Source organism: Triticum dicoccoides, chromosome 1B (assembly GCF_002162155.2).
Source record: "Triticum dicoccoides isolate Atlit2015 ecotype Zavitan chromosome 1B, WEW_v2.0, whole genome shotgun sequence".
In the NCBI taxonomy this organism is placed as follows: Eukaryota; Viridiplantae; Streptophyta; class Magnoliopsida; order Poales; family Poaceae; genus Triticum; species Triticum dicoccoides.
The window spans coordinates 128,528,908-128,537,609 of NC_041381.1; positions in this window are offsets into that span (position 1 = coordinate 128,528,908).

Sequence of the window (8,702 nt, forward strand, 5' to 3'; positions counted from 1 at the left end):
CATTATTCTGCTGTTAAATTGTTGCATCTTCATCGCATCACATCTTCGCATTCGTAGCTCCGTTTTGGGCATGTAATATGTCAAATTGTTCGCCTCGAAGAGTACATCATTTCATTCCATTACATCATTTACTTTTGAGCTCATCTCGGTGCCCGAAATGCTGTTGGAAAAGGGCTTCATATTGTTATTTTCAGATTCTTATCAGCACGAGCTCTTTTGTCATTTTTGCCATGATTGATGTGTGCATCCTATGGACTTGGTCCCTAAATGTGTTTTGAACTAGGCTATGTCTTCTTTACAGAGGTGCTTACCATGTATTTTTGTGATCAATGTGGTGACTAGCACAAGCATGCAAACTAGGCTTCGTGATAATGCTGATTTTAGTTCCTGTTCTGCTGTAATTTTGATGTCATGTAAACATGTTGCTACAGAGAGATCCATGCATATTTTGAGATACTCCAGTAAGGGTGTTTTGATAACAGGGTTATGCTCTATCCATCCATGGTCCTGGTTGCAATTATGGAGTAGCCTAGCATGTCTTTTTCGTGCTCTACTTTTGCTTCAAAATGTTTCCTGGCAGATTGTTTACATGTTATTCAATTTGGCCGAGGTTGTTGTAGTTGATCCGGATATGCTATGATGTTGTTTCTTGCCATGTATAGCTTCTATGTCATGTCTTCTTGATGTATGTATGCTTAGTTTATCATGAGATGCTCTGTAGTGAGTGCATCGAGCTCACGAAGGTGCCTTCGTAATTATTTCAATGCCATGCTTTGTTTGCTGAATCTGTTAACGAAACTTGCTATGTTTACGTGGGTGCCATCATATTTTCTGGTCCTTTTTGGCTTATGATCAGTAAGGGACTTTTGATCTATGCTTTGAGTAGATTCATGCCATGCCTTATTTTGCTATTATAAGTTCCTGTAGCATGTTGATAACTTGCTCTGAACATTGCTTCGTGCTGCTGTTTATGCCATGTCCAACCTGATAATATTTTTGCACTTTCTCCATGCTTGTTTGAACCTGTTATGATGTGATTTAGCCGTAGCTCAGTGTTCCTCTTTTGTAAAGCATCTCCTGTAGATGATCTCCATATGCTTTGTTTTTATGTTGGGGTGCTGTAGCATAGTTTCTTGTTGCATGCAAAGTAGCATCACGCTGTTAATCGCAGCTTTGTGCCATTCTTGTTTTGCTTGTCATTTGCAAACCGTGCATCCGTTCCCGGTGATCTTTATATCGATTTCAACCGAAATCATCTCATCTTTCCAGCGGCATACTTGGTTTGCCAAGTTGATGCCTTGTTCATCATCTTTCCTTCCGAAGCACGCATATGCATTGCATATCACATCTCTCATATCATGACATGTATTGCATCATGTTGTTTGTGCATTCCACCGTGATTTATTGTGGTTCCTTGCTTGTATTCTTGCTTTGGGTAGAGCCGGGAGACGAGTACGTGCACGATGAACCTGTTGAGAACGCTTACGAGGATCAAGCCTTCGACAACTCTGAGAACCTTGCAGGCAAGATGATCATACCTTCGATATCACTTCTATCTCTGCTTGCTAGTAGTCGCTCTATCGCTATGTTAGCCCTACTTGCCATTGTTCACCATGCCTCCCTATTGCCATGATAAACCTCTAACCATCATGTCCTAGCAACCATTGATTGGCTATGTCACCGCTTTTGTTCAGCCCCTCTTATAGCATTGTTAGCTGTAGGTGAAGATGAAGGTTGTTCCAGGTCGGAACGTGGTTATTTTGGGATATCACAATATCTCCTGTTTAAATTAATGCACCTTATATACTTGGTAAAGGGTGGAAGGCTCGGCCTTATGCCTGGTGACTTGTTCCACTCTTGCCGCCTTAGTTTCCGTCATACCGGTGTTATGTTCCTTGATTTTGCGTTCCTTACACGGTTGGGTGATTTATGGGACCCCCTTAACAGTTCGCTTTGAATAAAACTCCTCCAGCAAGGCCCAAACTTGGTTTTACCATTTGCCACCTAAGCCCGGGTTTTCGCGAGCCCAAGGGTCATCTTTATTTACCCCCCTCCCCCGGGCCAGTGCTCCTTCGAGTGTTGGTCCAACCTGAGCGATGTCCGGCGCCCCTTGGGCAACCAGTGTCTATGCCAACCTGACGTTTGGCTCATCCGGTGTGCCCTGAGAACGAGATATGTGCAGCTCCTATCGGGATTTGTCGGCACTTCGAGCGGCTTTGCTGGTCTTGTTTTACCATTGTCGAAATGTTTTGTGAACCGGGATTCCGAGACTGATCGGGTCTTCCCGGGAGAAGGTCTATTCCTTCGTTAACCGTGAAAGCTTGTGACGGGCTGAGTTGGGACACCCCTGCAGGGTATATTAATATTTTGAAAGCCGTGCCCGTGGTTATGAGGCAGATGGGAATTTGTTAATGTCCGGTTGTAGATAATTTGACACTTGACCTCTTTAAAATGCATCAACCGCGTGCGTAGCCGTGATGGTCTCTTCTCGGCGGAGTCCGGGAAGTGAACACGGTTTGTGTTATGCTTGACGTAAGTAGTTTCAGGATCACTTCCTGATCGCTTCTAGCTTCTCGACCGATGCGTTGCTTCTCTTCTCGCTCTCACTTGCGTATGTTAGCCACCATATATGCTTAGTGCTTGCTGCAGCTCCACCATATTACCCCTTACCTACCTATGAGCTTAAATAGTCTTGATCTCGCGGGTGTGAGATTGCTGAGTCCTCGTGACTCACAGATTCTACCAAAACAGATGCAGGTGCCGATGATACTGGCGCAACTGAGCTGAAGTGGGAATTTGATGAGGCCCTTGGTCGTTACTATGTATCGTTTCCAGATGATCAGTAGTGGAGCCCAGTCGGGGCGATCGGGGATCTAGCATTTGGGTTTGTCTTCTTTTCATTTTGTACTTGACCGTAGCCGGTCTATGAGTGTATTTGAATGATGTATGATCTTAAATTATGTATTGTGTGAAGTGGCGATTGTAAGCCAACTCTCTTTATCCCATTCTTGTTCATTACATGGGATTGTGTGAAGATGATCCTTCTTGCGACAAAACCACCATGCGGTTATGCCTCTAAGTCATGCTCCGACACGTGGGAGATATAGCCGCATCGTGGGTGTTACAAGTTGGTAATCAGAGCCATCCCCAACTTAGGAGCCCCCTGCTTGATTGTTTGCTGGCGATGTTGAGTCTAGAACAAAAATGTTTTGAGTCTTAGGATTATATATATCGGAGAGTAGGATTCTTTTACTCCTCAGTCCCTTCGTCGCTCTGGTGAGGTCACCTGACATAGATGTTTTGACTTTCCTCTTCTCAAATTTCACTAAAAAAATTTAGGGATCACGTGGGTATCTTGGAATCATTTCGATGGTTTTGTGACGAGAACATTGTTCTTGGTGCCTCCTGACATTTAGGGGTTGTGGCAGTGTCCCGGGGAGTTGAGCTCCGAGGTGTTGTCGTCACAATTTTATCGTTGCAGTTCCGGAATACCTGAGTTTTGCCGATATCGAAAATCTCTTTTGTACAGTTGTTGGTGAGATAACCCCGATAACCCAGTACTGGGGCGAGCTCGGGAGTATTGCCATAACTCGTATAACGGATGCTTTTCGAAGGTTGAGGTACACGATTTCCGAAGGTTTCTTGGTTATGTGTTGACGGATGGATACAGCTGGATGTAGGGATTGTTAGTTTGGGTGAGATATATTGCTTCCCCTGTATCCCCAACACCAGATTGCATAACCAGAAAGTTTCGGGAGTTTATAGGTGCGATTCAAGTAGCTCTAGCATTTCTTCCCGCAGATATTTGGTTTGCGATTGGGTAATCCTTACCACTTATTTGTTCCAGTTGTACCTTGTTTATTACATTCATCAATCTCTATTCAAGTGGCTTCTCACCTTATTGGACGTGTGATGTTTACTTTCGAATTCATTCGTTCATCCTTGTTCGAATGTTTATTGGGAAGACTATATGTTGCAATTTCTATCCATTGATTCAACTTGTCTATCTGTCTATCAAGATGCTAACGGATGTCACCCTCTTTAGGATGGCTCCGCCAACGCGTCTGAATCCGGATCGCAATGATGGGAGTCAGGCAAACCCTCCACCTCCACCTCCGCCTCCGGAGGCATGGCAAGCTTTGATGGCAGCCTCTAACGCCCATGCTCAGATGATGATCCAGCTCATGCAAGAGCGCAACCAAGGTCAAGGCAACCACGGGAATCAAGGTCAAGGGCAGTTCAATCATTAGCCTCAGTTTCCTACCCTCAACCAATTCCTTGCAAATCAGTCGAAGTCTTTTAGCTACTGTGCCGAGGCCACAGACGCTGATGATTGGCTCGTGGAAATCAACAAGCATTTTGAATGCAGCAATGTCAGGCCTGAGGACTATGTCAAGTTCGCTTCTTTTCAGCTCAAGGATCAGGCAGCTGATTGGTTCTAGCAATACAAGGATTCCAGAGGTGGTCGAGTGATTACTTGGACTAATTTCTGTCGGGACTTTAAAGCTCACCATATTCCTACCAGTGTTGTTGAGAGCAAGCGTGAGGAGTTCCGCAATCTCAAGCAAGGAAACATGTCAGTGTACGAATACAACAAGCAGTTTCAGAAACTTGCTCGCTTTGCTAAGCAAGATGTTCCAGATGAGAAAAGTATGATCTATCAGTTCAGAGGTGGCCTTAGAGAGGATCTGCAGTTAGCTCTCGTTCTTGTTGAGCCTACTCGGTTTGATCAATTCTACAATATGGCACTCAAGCAAGAAGGTGCTCAGCTCAAGTGTGAGGCTTCTAAGAAGAGAATCAGGGATGCAGTGCAATCTTCTTCTTCCTCACAACTGGCAGCTAAGCAGCAGAAGTTTTATCTTCCTCCTCCTCCGTTTCGTCAGCCTTACCAACAGAAGAACTCAGGTGCTCGTGGATCTTCCCACCCACCCAACCCAAGCTATCAGAACAAGTCTCAGCCTCAAGCTCCAAGGTCAAGTGCTCCTTATCACCGTCCGCTCTCAGAAGTGACTTGCAACAAGTGCCAGCAGAAAGGTCACTACGCGAAAAAATGCTTAAATCAAAGGCACCTTCCTCCTCCTCCTCCTGTGAGATCTTCAAGCAATGCAGTGGTCAAGCATAATCCAAAGTCTGCAAAGGTGAACATGATGAATGCAGCTCAGGCAGAGGATTCTTCAGATGTGATCATCGGTAATCTTCCTGTTAATGATATTCCTGCAAAAGTCTTATTTGATACTGGTGCATCGCATAGTTTCATCTCAAGACCTTTTTCATCTAAGCATGAGATGGTTTTTCAAGATTTGCCTAGACCGTTATCAGTTGTCTCTCTGGGTAAATTCATGAACGGAAGCTCCATGGTTCCGGATGTTTCCATCAAGATGGGCGACTATAAATTTATGTCTTCTCCAGTTGTTCTTGGCGACTCTGATATTGATCTAATTCTCGGGATGGACTGGCTTTCTAAGCACAAGGCTCAGCTTGATTGTGCTGCCAGGCAAATTCAATTGACACACCCTTCTGAGGATGTTATCATCTATGCCGCTCGTGATGAAACCATTCGGTTGTTTTCTCTCAATGAGAAGGGCGAGCTGGATGCTATTTCTCAAATTCCAGCCGTTTGTGAGTACCAAGATGCCTTTCCAGAAGAGCTTCCGGGTATGCCTCCTCATCGGCCAGTCGAGTTCGTTATTGATCTTGAGCCTGGAACTGAACCCGTTTGCAAGCGTCCATACAAGCTTGGACCCAAGGAGCTGAAGGAATTGAAGAAGCAGCTCGATGAACTAGAGCGTCTGGGTTTGATCAGACCGAGTTCTTCCCCATGGGGTTGTGGAGTTCTTTTTGTCCAGAAGAAGGATGGCACAGACCGACTTTGCGTCGATTACCGTCCATTGAACAAGAAGACAATCAAGAACAAGTATCCACTTCCCAACATCAATGAGCTTTTCGAGCAACTCAAAGGTGCTAAAGTCTTCTCCAAGCTTGACCTTCGTATGGGGTATCATCAGATTCGCATTCGTGAACAAGATATCCCCAAGACAGCATTCAGAACAAGCTATGGTTCTTATGAATATACTGTCATGTCTTTCGGCCTCGTCAATGCTCCTCCAACGTTCTCTCGCATGATGAACTTTATCTTCAACCCCTACACCAATGAATTTGTTCTGGTGTATCTCGATGATATTTTGGTCTTCTCCAAGAATAAGCAGGATCATGCCAAACATTTGAAATTGGTGCTCGACAAGCTCAGAGAGCATCAATTCTATGCGAAGTTTTCCAAATGTGAGTTCTGGCTTGATGAAGTTCTTTATCTTGGTCACATCATCTCCACCAAGGGCATTGTTGTTAATCCTGCGAAGGTTTCTGCAGTTCTGAATTGGGAACCTCCTCAGAATGTCAAACAGCTCCGCAGTTTTCTCAGTCTTGCAAGCTACTGCCGAAGATTCGTTGAGAACTTCTCTAAGATTGCAAAGCCTCTTTCCAACCTCCTCCAGAAGCATGTCAAGTATGTCTGGACGCCTGAGTGCGACGTCGCTTTCAACACCCTCAAAGAGAAGCTAGTCACAGCTCCTGTTTTGACTCCTCCTAATGAATCCAAGCCATTCGAAGTATTCTGTGATGCTTCCCTTCAAGGTCTCGGTGCTGTGTTGATGCAAGAGAAGAAAGTTGTGGCCTATACCTCTCGTCAGTTGAAGCCCAACGAAAAGAACTACCCCACTCACGATCTTGAGTTGGCGGCAGTTGTCCATGCATTGATAACATGGAGACATCTCTTATTGGGAAGGCAAGTGGACATTTTCACTGATCACAAGAGTCTCAAGTATATCTTCACTCAACCCAACCTTAATCTCAGGCAAACTCGATGGGTCAAAATGATTCAAGAATACAATCCGAGTATCGAATATACTCCTGGCAAGGCAAATGTGATTGCAGATGCTCTGAGTAGAAAGGCTTATTGCAACAGTCTAATTCTCAAGCCGTTTCAACCGGATCTTTGTGAGGCTTTTCGCAAGCTGAATCTTCAAGTTGTTCCTCAAGGCTTTCTTCTCAACCTCTTAGTCTCTCCTACTTTGGAAGATCAAATTCGTGAGGCACAACTCCTGGATACCATGGTGAAGAAGGTGAAACGTGGTATTGACAAGGGCATTCCCAAATACAAGTGCTATCGCTTGGATGACAAAGATACTCTTTTCTTCGAGGATCGAATTGTGGTTCCAAAAGGTGATCTGAGAAAAGTCATCATGAATGAGGCACACAATTCCCTCCTATCCATTCATCCTGGAAGTACAAAGATGTACCATGACCTCAAGCAGTCATATTGGTGGACTCGAATGAAGCGAGAAATTGCCAAATTCGTGAATGAATGTGATGTCTGCAGAAGGGTGAAAGCAGAACACCAAAGACCAGCTGGTCTCCTCCAACCTCTTGCTATTCCGGAATGGAAGTTTGACCATATCGATATGGACTTCGTGACTGGTTTTCCTAAGTCCAAGCGTGGAAATGATGCTATCTACGTTGTCATTGACAAGCTTACCAAAGTGGCTCATTTTCTTCCTATCAAAGAATCTATCACAGCAGCTCAGCTGGCAGAGCTATACACCTCCAGAATTGTCTCCTTGCACGGCATTCCACAATTGATATCTTCAGATCGTGGAAGCATCTTCACTTCTAAGTTCTGGGACTCCTTTCAGAAGGCCATGGGCTCCAACATCCGTTTCAGCACAGCTTTCCATCCTCAAACAAGTGGCCAAGTCGAGCGAGTCAATCAAATCCTTGAAGATATGCTCAGGGCTTGTGTCATCTCTTTCGGTATGAAGTGAGAAGATTGTCTCCCATATGCCGAGTTCTCCTACAACAACAGCTTCCAAGCGAGTTCGGGCAAGGCCCCATTCGAAATTCTCTATGGCAGAAAGTGCCGTACTCCTCTCAATTGGTCTAAGACAGGTGAACGCCAACTTCTTGGCAACGACTTGATCATAGAAGCCGAAGAAATGTGCAAAGTCATTTGTGAGAATCTCAAAGCCGCGCAATCGCGACAGAAGAGTTACTATGATAGCAAGCACCGTGACTTGGCTTTTGAAATCGGAGACCATGTCTATCTCCGCGTCTCTCCAATGAAAGGCACTCGTCGCTTAGGTATCAAAGGGAAGCTTGCCCCTAGATACGTGGGTCCTTTCAAGATCATTGGCAAAAGAGGCGATCTCGCCTATCAACTTGAGCTTCCATCCAACTTTGCAAACGTGCATGATGTGTTTCACGTGTCATAGCTTCGCAAGTGCTTCAAGACTCTTGAGCGCACTATCAACTTCGAAGAGATCGACCTCCAAGAAGATCTCTCTTATCATGAGCACCCGGTTGCTATTCTTGAAGAAACCGAGCGCAAGACTCGCAACAAGTCAATCAAATTCATGAAAGTGAAGTGGTCACACCATTCCGACCGAGAAGCCACCTAGGAGCACGAGGATCACCTCCATTCCGAATATCCGGAGTTCTTTCAGTCCTAGATCTCGGAACGAGATCCTCTTGTAGTGGTGGAGTGTTGTAACACCCCGGATGTAACTTTCCGTCTTTGTAACTCCAACTCTTGCCATTTTCGGCTATGTGATATGATATTCCCTCCGTGGTTGGGTTTTGTCTTTTGTTTTGCATTTTATTCATGTCATGCATGTCATATCATGTCATCACGTGCATCTCATTTGCATACG